Genomic DNA, 22,968 nt, shown 5'->3' with positions numbered 1-22,968 from the left:
CTTTGCCGATGCGTGGAGTTTAACTGTACCCAAATGTGCCTTTAGATGGCAAACTCTTTGGGGCAAGGGCTCTGCTCTTTGCTTTGGCACGTGCTACTTATTACAGAGCTCAGTGCACACCTGGGGCTCCAGATAAATAATAACAATTCAGGAGTATTTCTCACTTTGAGAGTGGCACGGGCCCTTTCAGGCAGCCTGTTAGCTTTCTTAAAGAATATCCCAGTGACCGATTTCACCTTGACATTGGAGGTGCCCATCTCTCTGCACCTGTTCCACCTGCTGCCAGCCTGATATCTGCTTCTTTATTGTTTGCTGTTTCTGCTCTGCCCTTAGGAGCCATTCCTGAGACGTAGCACTTGGGCTCGCAGATGACGCTCCCTAGTATATGGATGTTTTGATTCTGACCCCAGCCAGGCAGCCTTCTTCCCCTCTTCCTGCCCCACTGCAAAACTCTCCCTTTTCCACCCCATTCATGCCAAAGTGTGAATCCCGGATGATTGCCAGGGGAAAGAAGCCAGAACAGGAGGAGGTAAAGAGGTGGGAGGGGACAGTTATTTGCTTTTGGCAGGAAAAATAACTAACCAAAGCCTGACTTTCACAGATTTTAGCAAAAGGGTCTTTGATTTTGGTTTCTTTCTCTGTTTTGCTCATGCGGGGGGTGGAGTGGGCACAGGTTTGCAGCTTTCTCTTGTGAGCTTTGAAAAGAATAGTTTAAATATAGTTAACATACATATTATCATCTTCAAAATCTAGAAGGAAAGAAATCCTGGTTTGGCCCCAATGGATTTGGAAGCCAAGTTGCCCGCTTTGACTGCAGCCAGATTAGATTACTCTAATTCTCTCAAGTAGTACTTTTGCCAACAAGCAAAGTGGATCTTACGGAGGGGCCAGGACTCAGCTGAGAGGGAGAGGTCTTATACCCATAAATCATCTGTATTTGTTCGCAGATTTAGAATGGAAAATCCACTTTTAATTCCCCTGACTTGAGTTGCTGTTGCATAGGAGGGGTTGCTCCTTGGCGGGCTGACACTTGAAGCTCTTGAATTACCTGGTTCAGTCTCGTGCCTTCTGGCTTTTCTTGGCAAACCAAACGCCACCATTAGACAGTGTTTATATTCTCGATCAAAGAATCCTCTTAAACATTCCTTTTCATCATGCTCGTATCTCATTCACTCACTTCCAAAGCAGTCAGGCCAAAATTGGTGTCTAGGAAATTACTATATTATTCTGTGCTGTGTGATATATATATGTAATTGGTATTGACTCTACGGTCATATAGTTTTGTTCCAAAGAGTAACTTTATTTCTAAACTGACTTTAATTTCTGCCTCTGAGTCTTCAGCTTGTTTTCCAATAAAACCCCTCCGATACACGAATTTCTTGGTCAAGTTCTACAATATGGACATAGGCCAGTTCATGGTTTCATTAGTCCAGTGTTCAACTGGATCAAGATTGTTTTCTCTGTGCAAAATTTCTTCCTCTCCATTTCTCCTGATATAACTTCTAAATGACACTGAGGGAAGGATAAGTCACTCTTGTGATGTTGAAGACTGGGAAGACACCATGCATTTTCTGTTCTGCTAATATTCCTCTAGTCTATTATCCTACTCTGGCCAACACCTGGAGGAATCACACGGCAGCAACCGTCCTCCTTCCCACTCCACAGGCAGCTTCATTCTCCTCCCCCTCCTGTTGAATGTTCTTCCCCAGATGGGCTCCTAGAATTGCTCATTGCTGAGGCTGGTGGGGGGCCCCCCTCTCGCGTCTCTGTGCACAGGCCAACACACTCTTGTTTCCTTCAAGTCTCATGGGGCTGGATAGGTTTGCAAAGACAGTATTCTCCAACTGTACCTGGAAAATGTATCAGCAGTCTTTTTTTCCCCAGGCATTCCAAACATCATAGGAGAATGCCCTGGTACCCCTCAAGCCCCTAGTTTGGTCAGAGGTGGAAAAGAATAAAAAATTCCCCACTGCTCATTCTTTTCACTTTTAATCTTATTTGGACTCCTCCATCTCTCCTCTTTCCACAGGCTCAAGCCCTTTTGGAATGGCAGAGGGGAGTAGGCATTGGTGCTGTGGGTGGAGAGGTCGGGTGAAGACCAGCTCCCCTGCTTTGCAAATGTGTACCAGTATCCCCTTTCTTACACCTGAGGTCTTTTATCTCAAAGACAAAACTGGGGCATTTCTTTTTACTACTTCCCATATATGTCAACTATATGTGTTTTCAGATTTAGAATAAAAAAGCAACTTTTCGTTCCTTCCTTTTGGTTCATGTGGGTTGATGATGGGAACAACTACTTCCCCATGGCAAATGCTGACACAGTGTCTCCTGGTCTGAATGCCGGTGTTGCAGGGGGTATGAATACTACATGCTGCTTGATACCTCAGATTATTAGTGTGCCACAAATACTTTACATTTCTTCCTGCTATATATGTGTGTGAGTGTGTACACTTGTGTGTGTATTTTGGCAACTAACATAACCAAAGTATGTTAGTTGGTTCTACTTCTAATTCTCAAATAAAAAGAAAAATTATAATATTAAAATGCCAAACATACAAATATTTAGGAATATTAACTATGATGTCATCTCAAGAACCATATATAAGAAGGAATTAACATTTTTGTTCTTAGAAGAAAATATTCATAGCTATATCAAAACAAATATAATGATCAAGTATAGAGAAATATGGGATATTTCTTCGTTTTAGAGTATCTGGAAGCAAGATGACAGTCTTTTTCTAATACTAGGCCAAATGATGCTGGAGGTGGGGTGGATGTGCACAGGAATGCTGGTGTGGAGGTCTGGTCCTCAGGATAAGATGGAGAGCAAGAAGATTTCACCTTTACTGTATGTGGCTTATCTACCTTGCAGACTACCCATGGCAAGTAAGGAATGCAAGATTGTTTTCTATACTGCACAGCATAAGACTGGGCCTCTTGTCCATGCACTTACTGGTGTATGGTAAAGGAATTACACTTAATTCCCTCTTCAGTGACTCTTCACCCAGCCCTTCTGCATCCGTTCTCCAGATGGCAGACAAAGATCTCTTCAGAAAGCAAAACTGATCCAGTCATACTTCCACTGAAAACTCTGCAGCATCTTCCCATCGGTCTCAAAAAAATTTTTTTTTTCTTTCTTTTTTTGCGGTACACGGGCTTGTTACTGTTGTGGCCTCTCCCGTTGCAGAACACAGGCTCCGGACGCGCAGGCTCAGCGGCCATGGCTCACGGGCCCAGCCGCTCCGCGGCATGTGGAATCTTCCCGGACCAGGGCACGAACCCGTGTCTCCTGCATCGGCAGGCGGACTCTCAACCCCTGCACCACCAGGGAAGCCCCCGGTCTCAAAATTTTTAAGAAGTGTTTTTTGTTTTTATGGATTTCAAGGCCTCACGTGGTCGGGCCTCCACAAGCTCACTCATGGCCCCTCACCGTCTTGCTCTCTTCTCCCAGTCTGGCTTTTCCTTGCTCTCTCCTATTTGCGGGGCACTCCTCTACCAGAGGGCCTTAGCAAGTTGTGTTTGCTCTGCCAGAAGCACTTCTTTTTTTTTCAGACTTGCCATAGTTTCAATCTTACACTCTTTGTGTGATTACTGCCTGATGTCTGCGTCTCTCACTGCGTTGTGAGATCTGAGTGCCAGTTCCGCTGACGACTGTGACACCAGGGCCTGGAATGTGACTGGGGCTTAGTGAATGAATGCACGAGTGAATGAATGAATCCAGAAAAGGTGCCATTTAACCTGGGTCTGGATGGATGAGCAGGATTTCATCATGGGATTGGAGAGAAGGGTGTTCCAGAAAGAACGATCTGGAACAAGGACCGGGAGGAACTGGTGCATCATTTAGGCTCAGATAAAGAGCACTGGGGAGGTGAAGGGGCTGCAGGTGTGGCTGGACAGATTGAGAAAGGCTTGGTGTGTCTTGTTGGAAAACTGGGACTTTAACCCAAGCCACAGAATCACTGAAGATTTTGGGGAAAAGGACTGACAAGATGAGAGAGAAACTCAACTTGTGTGACAGTGTGGGAAAAGAGTGGGCAGCTGGGAGCCCATTGAGGAAGCTGTTTCTTAGAATGATGGGACTTGGGCTCAGGAAGTGGCCGTGGGAATGCAGAGAAGGCAACTAGGGAAGGCTCCAGGCTTGGCAATGACCTGGCAATGACACCAAGGTGAGGGCGCACAAAGAGAGGCAGGCAGGCAGCAAGTAAACCAGGACAGCAACGACACTCCCAGGACAACTTGTGCATAAGATTTTGGATAATCTACAACCTTCCATCTTGTACTTAGCACCAGAATGTAAAACAGAGAGTTAGCTCTGAAAGAGAGAGGTTCAGGATGAGGGATTGAGAGGGGGCATACTGGAGAAGTTTGTGGAAAGGGAAAGGTTAGTGTGGGGAGTTCCTCTGACTCTTTGCTGGGGGCAAGAAGACACTCTGTTTGGTGTCCTCAGTGATGCCTCCTGAGTTTTCTGTTAGTTTGATAATTTGAAAAGGAATCATATTATTCTGACACATTTTTGGGGAAGCACTTCAGGTGGTTTAGTTGCTTATTTGTATATCTGCATTATGATTAAAACCCAGAGGGGAGAAAGTAGAGGAGAAGGATATGGCAATAAGGTATCGAGCCGTATTAATTTAATCAGGAGTGTTTGAACCAAGGGAGAGATCAGTCAGGACTGGAACCAGCACGAGGGTTATGCAGGCATGAAGTACACTTTAGTAAATGTGCAATGGCATCCCAGCGAGACAGATCATAGACCGTAACTGGATCAGACGATGTCTTTTAAACTCACACAAATCTGAGCTATGCTACCACCTCATTCATTTCCTAGGTCACGACCTTGTCATTTTTGACTCTAAACTTGTATTCTTACCGTAAACAGGAAAGTGTTAAACTTTACTCAAGGAATATGGTATGGAACTCCAATCAGTGGACCCATATTAAGAAAAAATAAATTAAACATTTTTCTTAAACCTTGGCTCTAAATCAAAAGATAGGATGAAAAATTTATACTTGTCTGTTTTAAGTTAAAATAAATGATTAAAGGTTTGTATGTTTTATTTTGTTATGATTCCTTGCTTTGAAAGAGTTTTGATCAAGGAACTAAAGATGGGTCCTGGTTGTACTGGATTTTATTTGGGGCCATATCATATGAAGGTGTACATTTAACTTTTATAATCAAACAATGTAGAAGAGAAGTGGGAACGAACAGAATGGGGTAATAGTAGATTCTTCCCTTCCTCGGCACGTTCATTTTAGAGCTATGCTCATTGAGTGGAATAGTTTAAATTACGGTTACATAATTTATTTTTCCTCTTGGGCTCATGCTTACTCTTATTCTGTCTCTTTTGCTGAGATCATAGAGTTAAATTCACATGAAGTGCACATTTACACTTTATTGTTATCTCCTTTTCACAGATGAAGGAATGAAGCTTAGAGCAGTTGAGAAACTTGTAAGGTACTTGAAGCTTTAACAACTAAGGAGAGCATTTTGAAAGGAAGCCCGAGGAATGTTTAGGCCTGTGACTGGGGATAGGAGAGCTGTCTCCCTCCCTGTTTCTTATCCATTATCACCCAACTGTTTGCTCAAAGTCAAAACATACTTGTCATTCTTTTTTTTTTTTCTTTTTTTTGCGGTACGCGGGCCTCTCACTGTTGTGGCCTCTCCCGTTGCGGAGCACAGGCTCCGGACGCGCAGGCTCACCGGCCATGGCTCACGGGCCCAGCCACTCCGAGGCATGTGGGATCTTCCCGGACCGGGGCACGAACCCGTGTCTCCTGCATCAGCAAGAGGACTCTCAACCACTGCGCCACCAGGGAAGCCCACCCTAGTTATATAATATTAACTTATATTTAATCTCACAATTTCTCCTTGCAGTAAGTGCTACTGTTTTTCTCATTTTAAAAACAAGAGAACTAAAGCACACACAGAGATTAGAGGCAAAGATGACAAACAACATCCCACTTGATTTTCCTACCTTAGTTTTGTTTTCTCCAATTCACTTTCCACAACACAACTAGATAGTTCTAAAATAAAAATCTTACTGTGTTGCTCAAGGAATCAAAATCTTTTCCTCTCTTTCTGGCCTCTTGCTGCCACTTTGAGCCCATATTCTGTACCCCTTTCCCATGGGACCTTACCTACGTAAGAATAGTAACTGATAGAAAATTAATGGTGGAAGTTGAGTACCATAGCAGGTTAGGGGGAGGGCTATCTTTGGACCAGCACCTTCTTGGTGCCTTCAGCAGACTGTATGTTCCAAAGATGACTGCAACAAAATCTCTCCCCTCACATGATCTTGCAATGTGACACTGAGAGGTAGGGTCTATGTTCCCTTCTCTTGAATCTGGGTGGGCTCATGACTTTGGTCACTATGACATTATGGGACTTCCAATGCTAGGTCATAAAAGGTGATGCAGCTTCCATTGATCATTGGAATAATTGCTTTGTAGCTCTAAGCTTCTGTGTAAGTAATCAAAATGACTTGAGGCCATTGTGCTATGAGGAAGTGCAAAGTAGCTCAAGGGGAGAGACCACACAGAGAAGCCTGGATACTACTGAGGACAGAGGTGCCTGGCTAGCCACCAGCTGTTCCAGCACCAGCCGTCATATGACTGTAACTGCATGAGTGACTTGGAGCCAGAATCAGCCAGCGAAGGCCCTCCCGGATGATGACCAGAGATAATCAAATGATTATTGCTGTTTTAGCCACTAAGCTTTGGGACAATTTGTCATGCAGCCATATATAACTGGAACTGTGTCCTTCAATTCACACCACTTGAGAGTGTGGCTATATGCATGAGGAGAACACTCTAAGTGTTTTGATCCCTGGTTTGTGCTGGGAAAGGGGGTTCCATGTTTGAGGATGGGTTGAAGCAACTCCAAAAGGTGAGTGGCTGAGACAATTTTGTGCACTTGAATTATGCTTCTTTCTGAAATTTCAGCATATTGGAGTGTCACAGGAGACGAAATACACATTTTGTCAGTTGATTACCTGGTGGCTGTCTCCTGCTTCCATTAGGTGGCTTGGCAGGGAGCTCACTCATCAGAAGGGGACAAGGTCACCAGATGTACTTGCCCTGACCCCTAGCCTAGAAGTTCCCTTGTTAGCTAGTCCATGGGTGTTCTCTGCTCTCCTCCCAGCTTCTGGCATCTGCTTTCTGGCAACACTGGGGTGCAGATTCCTTTCTGGAGCGTTTTCTGCGGTGCATCCACTGTATTGGGCTGACTGAACTCTCTGGGAGCTCGAGGAACTATAGGCGCTCTGTTGCTGTTCTGCTTGTATGTTTTTCTCAATAAATCTCATTTTAACATTATTCTATGTGTCACTACTGGTAACTTACACTGTTTGTGCCTGTTATACAGCAAGTAAGGTCAACAGCCAACCTATTCTATGGATTTAGCCAGTCCAAGCTGAATCAATAGAGACAGAACAGGAAGTCTCCTTCATAGTTAACTACGAGAATATTTCAACAAAAACATCTCACTGGATGCCTGTCTCTGTGCCTGATATTTCACCATTAGAGATTTATCCAATCAAGATTTTTTGAGTGCCCTTTATATGCTGGACTCTGTGCTAGTTATTGGAGATATAAAGTTTTCAAGGATTCTAGAGTTTAGAGAGGGAGACAGACAAGGGGGGCTGGCAACTGCAGTTCAGGATGATACGAACTAGGGCAGGACTATGCCTGGAGCATCATGGGAGGAAACAGATCTGGGGGGAGGTCAGGGATGGCTGAGGTGGGAGTAATGTCAGGGCTGAGATCTGAAGATGAAGTTGGCCAGGTGAAGGGGAGGAAAAGTGAGAGAAACTGAAGTGGAACTGAAAAACCATTTTCTGCTTCTGGAGATTGAGGGGACAAAAGAATGGGGAGGAAAGCTGCAGGAGGGGCAGGAGAGGTTGCAGAGGACAAGGAAAGCATTAAAGCTGTGCATGGGAGTTGGACTCTATTTTGAGGGCAATAAGAAGCTACTCATTGTTCTTAGGTAGAGGAGGGACGGGATGAGATTTGTCTTTTAGGAGTATCAGCTTGGCTGTAATGTAGAGTAGATTGGAAGGGACTGTGGTGAGAGGTGCATTCAGGTGAGAGATGCTGGCGGCCTCAGTGGGGATAGTGGCCCTGAGATGCAAAAAAGTGGATACTTTTCAATGTGACCTCAGAATATTTTTCCATCCTTATCCTCCATAATTCCCAGGCCTCCACCCCAAACACTCTGTTGCACCCTACTAGTCTTTGAATACATCAGCTCTTGCTTCTCTCATGCTCTGTGTCTGTGTGCACATGTCTCTATCTGCCTGCATGTGTACACACAAACCCATCACTGAAGGTCAATGGTTATGTAAGATGTTAACATCAGGGGAAGCTGGATCAAGGGTGTGTGGGAATTCTCTGTACTCTCTTTGCAACTTTTTTGTAAATCTAAAATTATACCATAATAAAGAGGTTTTTTTTTTTTTTTAAATATTTATCAGCTCTTCAGCAGGATTAGGCACCTAGAATTTTTTTCCCGTCACAGTTTTCCCGTCTGTAATGTCCTTTGTCTTCTTTTGTCTTCTTCTACATTAGGTAAACTCGTACTCAGCCTTCAAGACCCATCTCCTCTCTATCTTCCCTGACTTCCCCAGGAAATATTATTTCTTCCTTGATACTTCCATAGATCTGTATCCTTTCTTCCATTATATGTCCTGTATGTTTCTGTTTTCAGCTTCACATCTACTCTTTTACAACTTTACATTTCAGCTTCACATCTACTCTTTCCATCCTCTCCACCCTGCTAGTTGCCTGAGCAGCTAGTTGCCTGAGTTGCCATTTCTTGATCTCTGGCTTCTGATCAGGTTTGGACATTATCAGGAGAAGAGAGGGAAAAAGGAGAATAAATGTGGGCACTTTATTCCCCTAGTTTCCTTTCTGTGGATTTACTCTGGGCTGGTTGCTTCCCACAGCAAAGGTTGATATTCTGGTAAATGGTTAACAACCAGCCTGGGGGTTGAGGAAGCCCTGACTTGTAGTGTTTGCCCACTTCTGTGGTGTAAATAGTCCCACCACGGCCGATTTCAAGCAAACAATGTACCTTATGCAATGTGGAGCTGGAAAGAAATGTACACTGTCAGTTCTCTGGAACTGGCTTGAGCAAGCGCCCACACCCCGCTGTTGCATTCTTTCCTTCCAGGAAGTTGTATCTGCTCCTCCTCTAGTCCGTCAGACCCAGAACAGGGGCTGTGTCCCACAGTTTTCAGCCCTGGGACACTGCACTACCTCCTGTGGTTTTCCTCACTATACCCATACTTTGGAAATAGTCCCTTTATTAGACCCTCTTCAAATTATCCAATTTGAGATACCATCTGTTTCCTGATGAGATCCCAATTGATTCACCAAGTTATACTGTGTGGAAATGAGTCATTTAGAAATCTTTTCTCCTCCTGTATTATAAATACCTATAGTGCAGGGATCATGATTAATTTCTGTATCTCCAACAACTAGCCAGTGGAGAGGGTGGGAAGGACAAGAAGGAACTAAGTTTTGTTGAGTATCTACTATGCACTATCTATTCTATCAAATTCTTTAGAAATGTTCTCTCTTTAATCTTAACAAATGAAATTAATTCTATGCACTACCATCCTAGCATTTACAGACAAGGAAATTGAGGCTCAGAAAGGTTAAGTAACTGTTTCAAAGTTACACAGTTAGGAAGTAGCTGAATTGGGATTTGAACCTGAGTGTCTGGCTCTAAAACCTATTCTTTTCACACTATTGCCTCAATTTATTTTTAGCAGATGAATGGATGTTTTTGTCAATGGAAAAGATAGAGTGAATGCCATTCGCAATGCCTGATAAGAGGAATCTTCAAGTGGGAGGGAGATGGCAATTGGCTTCCTTCCGTTCCTAGGAACGAAGTTTCTAGCAGTCTAATAGTTTATGAAATGTAAACTGTCCATGTGTAAGCATTCCCTTTGAACAGGGTATTTTAGAGAACAAAGAGCAATTCATATATTAGTTGTAAATCTGGCAGATATTTTCATTAGTAGCTTAACAATTCGATATCTTACAATAGTGCTGGGCAACTTGCTCCTTAAGGTCTAAAATGAGCTTCATACTCTGAGAAGAGGAAGACCATGTCTGTTTAATTTTGACTTAAATAGTGGGGGGAAACTGCAAACATGATCAATTCAAGAGAAATTTTATGAAAGAAAATACTTAGATCATCCTAACCTCTCAAATCTTGTGCTGTAATCTTTCCATCTAGAAGATACTGGTGACTTTAGTCAAGCCTTGGAAAGATCTGTGGGAGGGCTGCTTTAAAGAAACAGCTGTAATATATTTCTACTCTCTTAAAAGGGCTGATAGCAACTAGTATTTTCTTTTAATAATGAAAAACATTTGCTGGAAAAATTGAAGCTTGTTTTGGCAATTTCAGCCTAAGATACCATGAAAAGGAACCCAGTAGATCTAATGGACCCGTTAGAAACCTGAGTGAGAAAATCTGAGTCTTGCTCTGGCTTGGCCACTTGCCTAGTTTTATAATTATAGTTTAGTCACTTAAATGTTCTGTACCTCAGTCTCTTTATACGTGAACTGGGTAGTTAGATTAGATGTAGACTAAATTATCTTCCTAACTCAAACAAATTTATAAAATGCTTAAGAAATTTTTGTTTTAGTAAAGCCATTACAATTTTTCTACATCTATTAGCTACCAGGTTTATTCCAATTTTATTATTTTTTGTTATAGTAATGATTTCATTATTGAGTCATTTCCCCCTAATTATCTATCATCTATTTACCATCTACCTATATATCTATAACCACTAAGAAGAAAAGCTGCTCAATCTCCAATATGAGGGTAAAAAAATAAACCAATCCTTACATTATAGCTCTGTGTAGCCTTCTATTCCCTAACATATATTTTGTATCTGTGCGTGTGTGTGCACATTTGTATACACACACACACAGATACACACACACAGAGTTGTGTCCTGGTAAATGTTTATCAATCAGCTCTCCTGGGAAAAAAATAAGCTCTGATTTATAGGATTTACCGGTTTCTGTGGTGTAACTGTTCACACGATAGCCAATTTCAAGTTATCCGTAGTAAGTTGCTGAATGTGGAGGTGAGAAAAGCTCTACAAAATTGGCTCTTGCAGGCTGGTCCAAGCTGGCTCCAGCGCTCCTCTGACTGTAAGCAGTCTGTGGGGTGCTAACTGCTCTCTACCTATTATAACATATACTTTGAGAACTCAATACTAAACTTAAAACTAACCTATACAAAGCTTGTGTTTTTTCTTTGATTTCTGTTCATTGTGATCTTTACCTTAAATTACTCTTAATAGCTCTCTCCCTCACCCTCATACCAAATGTGCAACATACAAGCACATATATGCATACACACCCAAATTCTGTTAAGTTTTTTTGATGATGTTTATGCATTATGTAATAACGCGTAAGTAGACAACATTAACATATTGTGCAATTTTTTTTCTTCCGAAGTCATCTATCCTTTCAAATTTAAACTTAAAAGAGCTTCCTTAAAAAAATCTGTATTTCTAAATGGTTCTAAGCTTTTAAGTCCTTCCTAACGTATGTGTCTGTATTTGTACCCAAGATTTTCAATGATTAGTTATTTCTCAAAGGAGTTAGGGCTGGAAACACCCCCAGCTATTAGATCATCAAGTCTGGGAATGCTATAAATTTGATATACTCAGAAATCCAAAAAGCTTCACACAGTAATTTGGTATTTAGTCAATCACAGAAAGTCTACAATGCGTTGACTGTTGACTGAATGATGAGCATCAAACATAGAGTGTAATTAACACAGACAGAAGCTTACTGCCAACAACAGTTTGAAACAATTTTAGTTCTCTCTTTCCTGCCAACTTTGATATGTAAAGAACCCTTCATAGCATGATTGAGAAAATTTGTTTTTGCGTGGGGCATTCAGATTGCACTCCCCAGAGCCTCCAGAATAGTGGCTTTCACAGGGTGGGAACTTAACGGGTATTTGTTTGATTGAACCAGATCTATATTTTTAAAATTGATCCTCTGACACCACAATTCTTGTTAGTAAATTCTCATTGAATTTCATGAACCAGTAGTAACCTATTCTCAGTGCTCTTATGTAGTAAGTGAGCCTTTGCTAAGCTAGAGAACATTTTCCAAAGGAGAAAAGACAGTGATGGATACAGATCTTATTCAGTCCAAGGAAAACTTTTACAAAAATTGTTATTGGGAATTTGAAGTGTGTGCTGATCCAAGAACTGATCTGTGCTGATCAAATGTGCAAAAAGGAATATCACCTCCAAGTTACCCATTAATAATTTATCTGCTAAAACTGGAACCATGTTTGCCTTGATGCTTTGCTGAGTCCTGGGCAATCAGCTTGAATTTTGAGCTGAGAGCTAGTTGTGACTGGACTTGGAAAAGGGTATATGCCTGACTGAGCTGCAGGTATCGACGTGTGTGTGTATGTGTGTGTGTGTGTGTGTGTGTGTGTGTGTGTGTGAGAGAGAGAGAGAGAGAGAGAGAGAGAGAGAGAGAGAGAGTTCAAACATTAAAAATGTGTATCATTTATCCACATTGATAGACATAATTGTCAGAACATAACAATTATCTGTAGCCCTTGATTGTCTTTAGGCTACAGTTCAAGTCCAGGAGCTGCCTCACCTCTTGCCACTTCCTTCCTTCTACCCACAAATCAGTCATGCTGAACTACTTGCAGATCCTCAAGGCAGTCAGGCTTCTGACACCTCTGTGCCACATAGAATGCCCTATCAAGCAGTAGCTGCCTCTTACCATCCTGACACTTTCCCTCCACCCTTAACTCAGCTTGTTTACTCCTTTAAATCCTTCTAAACCCATTTCAGACATCTTTTCCTCAGGATGTCACCCTACTCTGCATCGAGTGCCCATCTTTCAGGGTTGATTGCATTCAGTAATGCATATATCAGTGTCTATCACACTGCCTGTCTGTCTCTCCTGCAGACTGTATGTTCTTGAGGAAGAGATTGATACTTATTTCCAGGACCTAGCACAGCCTTTGCAAATAGCATGTACTCTTTAATGTTGAGTATTCCAATATACAAATAACTAAAATTAATAAACAAATGCTAGACCAGTTGAGTATTCATCTATTCAGTCTTGGACTGCTTTTGTTAATCAGGATTTTTTATTGTAACAGAAACACAACTCAAAGTCACTTAAAGAAAACCAGGAATTTACCATTTCAAATAACTGAGATTCCAAAAAGTGGTGTTAACGATGTGCATATTGGATTCAGGTCTCAGATGATGTCATTAGAAATTTCTCTCTTCCCATGTCTATTTCTTTTTTCCTCTGGGGTGTTTTATCTAGCAAGCTCTCTCCGTTGGAAAAGATGGTCCTCATACCTCTAGGTTTACATAGCTTAATACAGCTCACCGTTTCAGAAGGATACTGAGTACTTACACCAATCCACCAAAAATGACTATGCTTGGCTCTTTGGGTTCCACATTCACTCCTGGACCAAATTTTACCGAGTCTGAGCTCTTACTGCTCACCACATGACAGGCCAATAAATCAAGAGATGAGGTGTTAGGGCAAGCAATAACGACTTTATTAGGAAAGACAGCAGACGGAGAAGATCATGGACTAGTGTCCCAAAGAACCATCTTACCCAAGTTAGAATTCAGGCTTCTTTTATACTAAAAGGAGAGGGACTGTGGCTGGTTGTTACAAACTTCTTGGTGCCAGCCAGACCCTGGAGGGGATGTGATAATCCTTTGTTCTTGTAGTTGTCCCACTAGATCTGGTCACAATATTCCTGCAAACCTCCAACAAGACAAATGTTATTCTTTTTATCTCTATCTGAATGAAAAGTATTTTACTTTTTTTTTTTTTTGCGGTATGCGGGCCTCTCACTGTTGTGGCCTCTCCCGTTGTGGAGCACAGGCTCCGGATGCACAGACTCAGTGGCCATGGCTCACGGGTCCAGCTGCTCCGCGGCATGTGGGATCTTCCCGGACTGGGGCACGGACCCGTGTACCCCTGCGTTGGCAGGTGGACTCTCAATCACTGCACCACCAGGGAAGCCCAAAAAGTATTATACTTTTAAAGGTCAAGCCTGGGAGTTAGAGCCTTGAGAATGGGCTATTGTGTATATTTCAGGCTCTAGGCCACATTCTTTTACGGAGGTGCAGAGCCAGCATGACTAAGCACAGGCAACAGAACACAAAGGTTAGAGCTAAAGGAACACATCCAGTATGTCAGGTTTGTTCTTCTCTGTTACACAACCACTGTGCCCAGGGTGATAGGGCATTGTGACTGGTCGTATGCTTAGGTCATCTGCAAGCTCCTGTGGAAGGTAGGACTCCTTGACAAAGGAAATGATATGGGAAGTCAAAAATATAACAGGTATGTCTGCACTGTGGTTGATTTTGCAGTATGATCAACCAATATGTATTTTTAAAAGTCGCCATGGGTCCAGGCTAATTTAACTACTTCATACGTCTTTTCTAGGCCCACTGAGACGCACCAAGACTGACAGAAAAGGAATGTCTGAAGGATGCTCGGTTTTCAAGCACTTAGATGCTGGGCTTAAGTGTATAATCCTGTGCCTGTACCTTGCTTCTTACTACTTCCTTTTATTTATTGCTTTTGAAAAAAAAAAACTTTTTATTTTAGAATAACTTTTGATTTACAAACAAGTTGCACAGATAGCATAGGGAGTTCTCATCTACCCTATCACCCAGTTTTCCCTACTATTAACATCTTACATTACTATGGTACATTTATCACAACTAAGGAACCAGACTGGTATGTTAGTATTAACTAATGTTCACAGTTTATTTGGCCTCCACTAATTTTTCTGTGGCCTCTCCCATTGCAGAGCACAGGCTCCAGATGCGCAGGCTCAGCGGCCATGGCTCATGGGCCCAGCCGCTCCGCGGCATGTGGGATCTTCCCGGTCCAGGGCATGAACCCGTGTCCCCTGCATCGGCAGGCGGACTCTCAACCACTGCGCCACCAGGGAAGCCCGGGAAGCCCCCTGGCCTCCACTAATTTTTCCTTAACATACGTTTTCTGTTCTAGGATACCATTCAAAGTACCACATTCTATTTAGTCATCATGTCTTTTTGGCCCCCTCCTTTGATAGTTTCTCAGGCTTTCCTTAGTTTTGATGACCTTGGCAGTTTTGAGGAGTGCTGGTCAGGTATTCTGCAAAATGTGCCTCAATTTGGGGTTTTCTGATATTTTTCTCATGGTTAGACTGGGGTAATAGATTTTGGGGAGGAAGACCTCAGAGTTAAAGTGCCATTCTTGTCACATAATATCAAAGGTAAATACTATCAACATGATTTATCACTGTGGATATTAACTTGATCACCTGGCTGAGGTAGTGTTTGCCAGTAAAGTTATTTTTTCTCCCCCTTCTTACACTCTATTTGGAAGTATGCCACTAAGCACAGGTCACACAAGTTGGGTGTTAAACTTTACTTTTTTGAGTGGAGGAGTACCTACTTAAATTACTTGGAAGTCTTCTGTGTGGGAGATTTGTCTCTTCTCCATTTATTTATTTACTCAATCATTTTTTAAATGTTAACATGAACCCATGGATATTTATTTTGTTTTGGGTTATAAGCCAGTACTACATTACTTTGTTCTTTAAACTGTTCCAACTTTAACAGTTGGGAGCTCTTTCAGTTGGCTTCTCTGTCCCTTCACTATGCTCCCGTCCTTTTGTTTCTTAAGCACTTCTTTACTTCTGGCTTTACAGGATACTCCATTCTCATTTTGTAAATTCTGTCCCAGTCCTAGAATCATTCATTTCTCTAAGGAGCCCTGCTTTCTTTCACTGGAGAATGGTATTAGAAACCGAGATCTGGGAGTTGGTTGTGCTCATTGATACTGGGTATCATTACTTCTATGCCCTCTTGATGGGTAGAGCTAGGAAATATATGCATGTATGCTCATTTCACTGCTTCCTTTTAGTTTCCTTTGTTATTGATTTTTTCTCTTTCATCTAGGCATGCCTTCACCTTGTCCCACAGTTTGATTCATAATTTGTTTTCTCCTGACTTCCAAATTTGGCTCTATTTCTTAGTTATCCTTTTATTAAATTTTCTCCTTGATTCAGTGATTATAATGTAAGAAGTAATGTGTTCAGCTTGACCCAGCTCTTGAAATGTCTACTCCTCTGCTCTGTCCTTGCAGACTACATGTTCTTCCCAGGACTTACTGGTGACACCAAGATGCTATAGGACAAATAGACAAGGTTTTCTTTCAGGACTCTGTTTTGAGAAGCTTTTACTGTAATTATATAACTCTGTGTGAAAAAATATATATTCTGTCTGAATATCCATTTTCAATATTCAACAAAGTAATAAAGTAAATGTCTTGTGCCAGAAAGTTGGATCAGGTTATAAAAATTTCTAGAATTCTGCTACTGCAAGGGTATAAAACATTCTCTGAAAATTATAGTGTTATTGGGAAGGAGGATGAGTTTTTTGAAGACAGGTATAAGGTAGACCATCTCAGGGTTAGAAATGGGTATAAGTAATTTTCTGATGATGCTTTTTATTCCTTTATTATATTTTTATTTTTAGCTGAATATATTTGACATATAACATTGTACAAATTTAAGGTTTAAATCTTTCTTTTTTTTCCTTCCTTCTTTCCCCCCTTTAATTTTTGTTTTCTGCTACGAGTAGGGAAAAAGAATTTATGAAAGACTTGAGGGGAATATAAAACACCAAACCATGGTAAACAATGTGTGAGGAAGAAAGTGAGATTTATTCCCTGAGAAACTGGATAGAAGGTAAACCCTTGAAGACTGAAGGAGTTAGCAGTTGCCTTATGTATTGAGGTGCTCCTATGTTGGGTGCATATATATTTATAATTGTTATATCTTCTTCTTGGATTGATCCCTTGATTGTTATGTAGTGTCCTTCTTTGTCTCTTGTCACATTCTTTATTTTAAAGTCTATTTTACCTGATATGAGTATTGCTATTCCAGCTTTCTTTTGATTTCCATTTGCATGGAATACCTTTTTCCATCCCCTCACTTTCAGTCTGTATGTGTCCCTAGGTCTGAAGTGGGTCTTTTGTAGACAGCATATATATGGGTCTTGTTTTTGTATCCATTCAGTGAACCTGTGTCTTTTGGTTGGAATATTTAATCCATTCACGTTTAAGGTAATTATCGATATGTATGTTCCTATGACCATTTTCTTAATTGTTTTGGGTTTGTTTTTGTGGGTCCTTTTCTTCTCTTGTGTTTCTCACTTAGAGGAGTTCCTTTAGCATTTGTTGTAGAGCTGGTTTGGTGGTGCTGAATTCTCTTAGCTTTTGCTTGTCTGTAAAGCTTTTGATTTCTCCATCGAATCTGAATGAGATCCTTGCTGGATAGAGTAATCTTGGTTGTAGTTTCTTCCCTTTCATCACTTTAAGTATATCATGCCAGTCCCTTCTGGCTTGTAGAGTTTCTGCTGAGAAATCAGCTGTTAACCTTATGGGAGTTCCATTGTATGTTATTTGTCATTTTTCCCTTGCTGCTTTCAATAATTTTTCTTTGCCTTTAATTTTTGCCAATTTGATTAATATGTGTCTCAGCATGTTTCTCATTGGGTTTATCCTGTATGGGACTCACTGCGCTTCCTGGACTTGGGTGACTATTTCCTTTCCCATGTTAGGGAACTTTTCGATTATAATCTCTTCAAATATTTTCTCTGACTCTTTCTCTCTCTCTTCTCCTTCTGGGACCCCTATAATGCGAATGTTGTTGCATTTAATATTGTCCCAGAGGTCTCTTAGACTGTCTTCATTCCTTTTCATTCTTTTTTCTTTATTTTGTTCTGCAGCAGTGAATTCCACCATTCTGTCTTCCAGGTCACTTACCCGTTCTTCTGCCTCAGTAATTCTGCTATTGATTCCTTCTAGTGTATTTTTCATTTCAGTTATTGTATTGTTCATCTCTGTTTGTTTGTTCTTTAATTCTTCTAGGTCTTTGTTAAACATTTCTTGCATCTTCTCGATCTTTGCCTCCATTCTTTTTCCTAGGTCCTGGATCATCTTCACTATCATTATTCTGAATTCTTTTTCTGGAAGGTTGCCTATCTCCACTTCATTTAGTTGTTTTTCTGGGGTTTTATCTTGATCCTTCATCTGGTACATAGCCCTCTGCCTTTTCATCTTGTCTGTCTTTCTGTGAATGTGGTTTTTGTTCCACAGGCTGCAGGATTGTAGTTCTTGCTTCTGCTGTCTGCCCTCTGGTGGATGAGGCTATCTAAGGGCTTGTGTAAGTTTCCTGATGGGAGGGACTGGTGGTGGGTAGAGCTGACTGTTGCTCTGGTGGGCAGAGCTCAGTAAAATTTTCATCCGCTTGACTGCTGATGGGTGGGGCTGGGTTCCCTTCCTGTTGGTTTTTGGCCTGAGGCAACCCAACACTGGAGCCTACCTGGGCTCTTTGGTGGAACCAATGACAGACACCGGGAGGCCTCACACCAAGGAGCACCCCTCAGAACCTCTGCCACCAGTGTTTTCGTCCCCATGGTGAACCACAGCCACCCCCGCCTCTGCAAGAGACCCTCCAACACTAGCAGGTAGGTCTGGCTCAGTCTCCCCTGGGGTCATTGCTCCTTCCACTGGGTCCCGATGCGCACATTACTTTGTGTGTGCCCTCCAAGAATGGAGTCTCTGTTTCCTACCAGTCCTGTTGAAATCCTGCAATCTTATCTCACTAGGCTTCAAAGTCTGATTCTCTGGGAAGTCCTCCTCCCATTGCCAAACCCCCAGGTTGGGAAGCCTGACGTGGGGCTCAGAGCCTTCACTCCAGTTGGTGGACTTCTGTGGTACAAGTGTTCTCCAGTCTGTGAGTCACCCACCCAGCAGTTATGGGATTTGATTTTACTCTGATTGCATCCCTAATACCATCTCATTGTGGCTCCTCCTTTGTCTTTAGATGTGGGGTACCCTTTCTGGTGAGCTCCAGTGTCCTCCTGTTGATGATTGTCCAGCAGCTAGCTGTGACTCTGGTGTTCTCAGAAGAGGGAGTGAGAGCACGTCCTTCTACTCCGCCATCTTGGTTCCTTATCAGAAATAAACATTTATTTCTTAAAATAAGTGTAAAATTAGTAAACATCAGTATTTATTTATACTGATATTGCTACATTTCCTCAAACTTTTTTTTTTCTAGAAAAGATATAACTAGAACATGGTTTTTACTCTCATTTATTATTCTTGGTGAAGGCTGGTTTATTTCAGACATTCATTAACTCACTCAGTCATCAGTCATTTATTGAAGAGGAATGAGCCAGACATCATTCAAGGTTTTGAGGGTATAGTTTTATGTCAGTTACAGTCCTTATCAACCACCCTTTGAGTCCAAATTTTGGGAATCTAAAGGAGACCACCGTGTAAGGAGTAAAGTGTTATAGGTGCTATCATAGAGGTAAGTATGAGGTACACAGTTTGTGAAAAGGAGAAAGATGAATCACTTCTATTTTGGCAGCTCCTGCATCGCAGGCACAGTGCTTGAGAAAGAAACCAAAAGCTACTCCAGCAAATTGTGTAAACCCAAAGCCATAAAAAACACAGGAAAAGGAGGCTGGAGTGCTCTTTCTCCCCTTGCACTCACTCTCATCCTCCCTCCTTCATGCTCATTCTGCTTCTTACCCTCAGAGCAGAGGTCAGGGGTTTCAAATTTAGAAATATTAGCACCATTGAACACTTTATAAATTCTCCTCAAGGGAATGTGTTTAGATTTCATGATTGGGGAATAAAAACTGATAGGATTCTAGGATTTAAGATGAACAGAGTGTGAGGGATGGGGATGGAGAGGAGGTATGCAGGAAAGAGAAAAATGACGAGGAATGAGTCCAAAATGATCCAAATTATCAGGCCTCGTGAGTGGGAATGAATGAATGTCAAATGAAATCAACAGATACAAGAGTATAGCAGTCATTCAATGCAGGTTGTAATAGCCAGACAGCATGAGTTCAAATCCCTGCATAAGTTGCTTAACTCCTTTGTCCCCCACCATGTACTCAGCCTGCCTTTTTTTTTTCTAAATAAATTTATTTATTTAATTTAATTTATTTTACTTTTGACTACATTGGGTGTTTGTTGCTGCGCCCGGGCTTTTCTCTGGTTGTGACGAGCGGGGACTACTCTTTGTTGCGGTGCACAGGCTTCTCATTGCGGTGGGTTCTCTTGTTGTGGAGCACAGGCTCTAGGCACATGGGCTTCAGTAGTTGTGGCATGCAGGCTCAGTAGTTGCGGCTCACGGGCTAGAGCACAGGCTCAGTAGTTATGGCGCATGGGTTTAGTTGCTCTGCGGCATGTGGGATCTTCCCGGACCAGAGATCGAACCTGTGTCCCCTGCATTGGCAGGCGGATTCTTAACCACTGTGCCACCAGGGAAGCCCTCAGCCTGCCTTTTGTCTGTGAAAAAACTTTAGCCAAACAATACGTTTAATCAGAGAAGTGAGAAAATGCAGAAACAGAGGAAAACAGTCAAACAAGACCAAATAAGAATAGATTAGTCATTAAGCAAAGTGAAGGACATTTTGTTCCTCTTCAAGGGCTATAGATAATATTCTGAGCCATATCCTTTGAGCTATCTGATAGACACTGAAACCCCCACCAGGTGGAAGAAGTTAACTACATGATGACCAGACTGCAGCCATGACATAAGCTGCCACAATTCTGAGAGCTGCCCTCAAAGAAATGGGAAAAATCAACCCCAGAACTAAAAACAATCAAGATGATGCTGATCAGACCACGGCACGAATAATTTCAAGAAGACTGTCAGAGCTGACTGTGCTGTTTCTACATGTAGCCCCCTCCCTCCGTCTATAAAAGCTCTTGCCCACTGATCGCCAGTGGGGAGAGTCGGCCTTTGTACAGAAGTCTGCCCCTGCCCACACCCCAACCATTGCTGGCCTCCGATATAAAGCAAACTTTCCTTTCCACCAACCTTGCCTCTTTATTGGCTTCAGAGTGGTGAGCAACCAGACCCCCACTTTCAGTAACACTTCTATTTCCTTATCTGTATGGTGGGAAGGGTAATTGCTGTACTCACTTTGTGTGAGGATTATATGAGTAAATACATATAAGATCCTTAGAACAAATAGTGCAGGGCACACAGTCAGTGCTGTATAGTTAAGTGTTTGCAATTGTTAAAATTTATGTGTTGAGTCTTCTGGGTGCAAGATGCTCTACTAATACTAGGAAGTACAAAAGATCTTCTGGTAGCATTCCTTCCACCATCTTTATTAGCATGTGCTTCTAAATCCTTTCTACCCCAGCACTTCTTCACACGCCCATTTTTTGCTCTCCTTTTAAGGAAATAATACACCTCTTCTTATAGGTATGCATTTTCTGTTAGGTATTATATCTAGCTGTTCATTAAACCAGGAAGTATATGTAACTTTGGGAAAACATTGACTTGGAGTGGAAACATCATCTAAGGCAAAAGTGCTTGGATAATGAAGAACCTGATTAACTTTGCCCAGAAGGGAGTGAAATATTTATCTGCCATTTTCCAACAGCAATATCTTCAGATGCTCTGAGGGTCTTTAATTACTATTTCCAATTGTTAAAACTATCAAAAGTACACATAAAAACAGCCATTTAGACTCTAATATAAACAGATCAGCCATGATGCAGCATTTAAAAAAATTGAGGTATTTTAATTGAACATACCATTTGAAAATAACAAAAAAATGTTCACAATTTAGTCAAAAAAGAGCCATTCATCAGTTCTTTGAATTTATAAACTGGGGTTGAAAGTCCAGCACTGTTTGCAGGCCTAGTGTTCTAGTTGTGGGTCTGTGGGCCCATCAATTACCTTCTTTTTCTTTAGTGGTAAAGAATCAGAAAGGTAAAATTATCATGTTTCTACTTTGCAGAAATACTATGAGGTTAAGTTAAAGAATCCTTTTGAAACTCTCTGAGACCTCAAGTGTCAATAACTTTCAAAATAAAACTAATATTTGAGTTAGTAATTAAAAATGTGCTCTGTGAGCTATATACTTAAGACCTACATCTGCTAAAGAGAGAATCAAGAAAATCATTTTAACTTTAAGTAAAAATTGATACCTTTTAAAAGTTCAAAAATAGAAATTTTGACTGGTCATAATTCTAAACTAGTAGCTAAAAAGATGTTTGGGCATCTAAATGAACTACAAGGAATGCCTGCATTTTAAAAGATTTTCATGTTATCAAGAAGCCGTAAAAAGAAACACCAACATAAAATCTTCTCCTCTCTCTCCATTTGCCTGGATTAGTTTTAAGGTACAATATTTAAAAAATTAGATATATGCATTAGGAAATTTCACTGACGTTTACTATCCCTGAACATTCCTTACTTCTTAAAAAGAGTTTCAATGGGGTTAATTTCTAAATTAATTCAGGCATTTGAGGGCAGTTGGGCCTTCTGTGCTTGAATAATTAAGTGACTACTATTAAAGGAAAGGCTACACATTAGTAACTTGGAGGAACCAGAGCGGATGAAACACTTTTCAGAACCTGCATGACAATTTTGAAAATTAAAGCCAGTTAATAGAAAAAAATGCTAAATCAATGGCCATAAAACTCAATGGGTTTATAGCAGCCTTAACACAGTAGGACTGAATTATCATGTTAATTTAATTTCCATTTCTAAATGAACCAGAAGGCACAATAAAGGTCAATTAACCAGCTACCTTCCCTGTCTTCTTTTTCTTTTACTGCCGGTTTTAAATCACATTCAGCCCCAAAGCACTCACACTGCTCCTGGAAACTCATTAGTTTTTCTTGAAATTAAAACAAAAAAGAAAAAAAAGAAGAAACAAAAACTAACAGCTAACCATGTGCTGAGAACAACCACTGAGAATGTGCTACAATTATGGGGATATATGTATTCAATGAAAAATCTCTTACTCTTGTCAGATCAAAGCTACAAACTTAGTTACATCAAGCCTAGGGAAACACACAAGTTAAAGGTCTCGATGATAGTGTTTA

The sequence above is a fragment of the Delphinus delphis genome, chromosome 17 (assembly GCF_949987515.2).
Source record: "Delphinus delphis chromosome 17, mDelDel1.2, whole genome shotgun sequence".
Classification (NCBI taxonomy): Eukaryota; Metazoa; Chordata; class Mammalia; order Artiodactyla; family Delphinidae; genus Delphinus; species Delphinus delphis.
Note: the sequence above shows the minus strand (reverse complement) of the source record.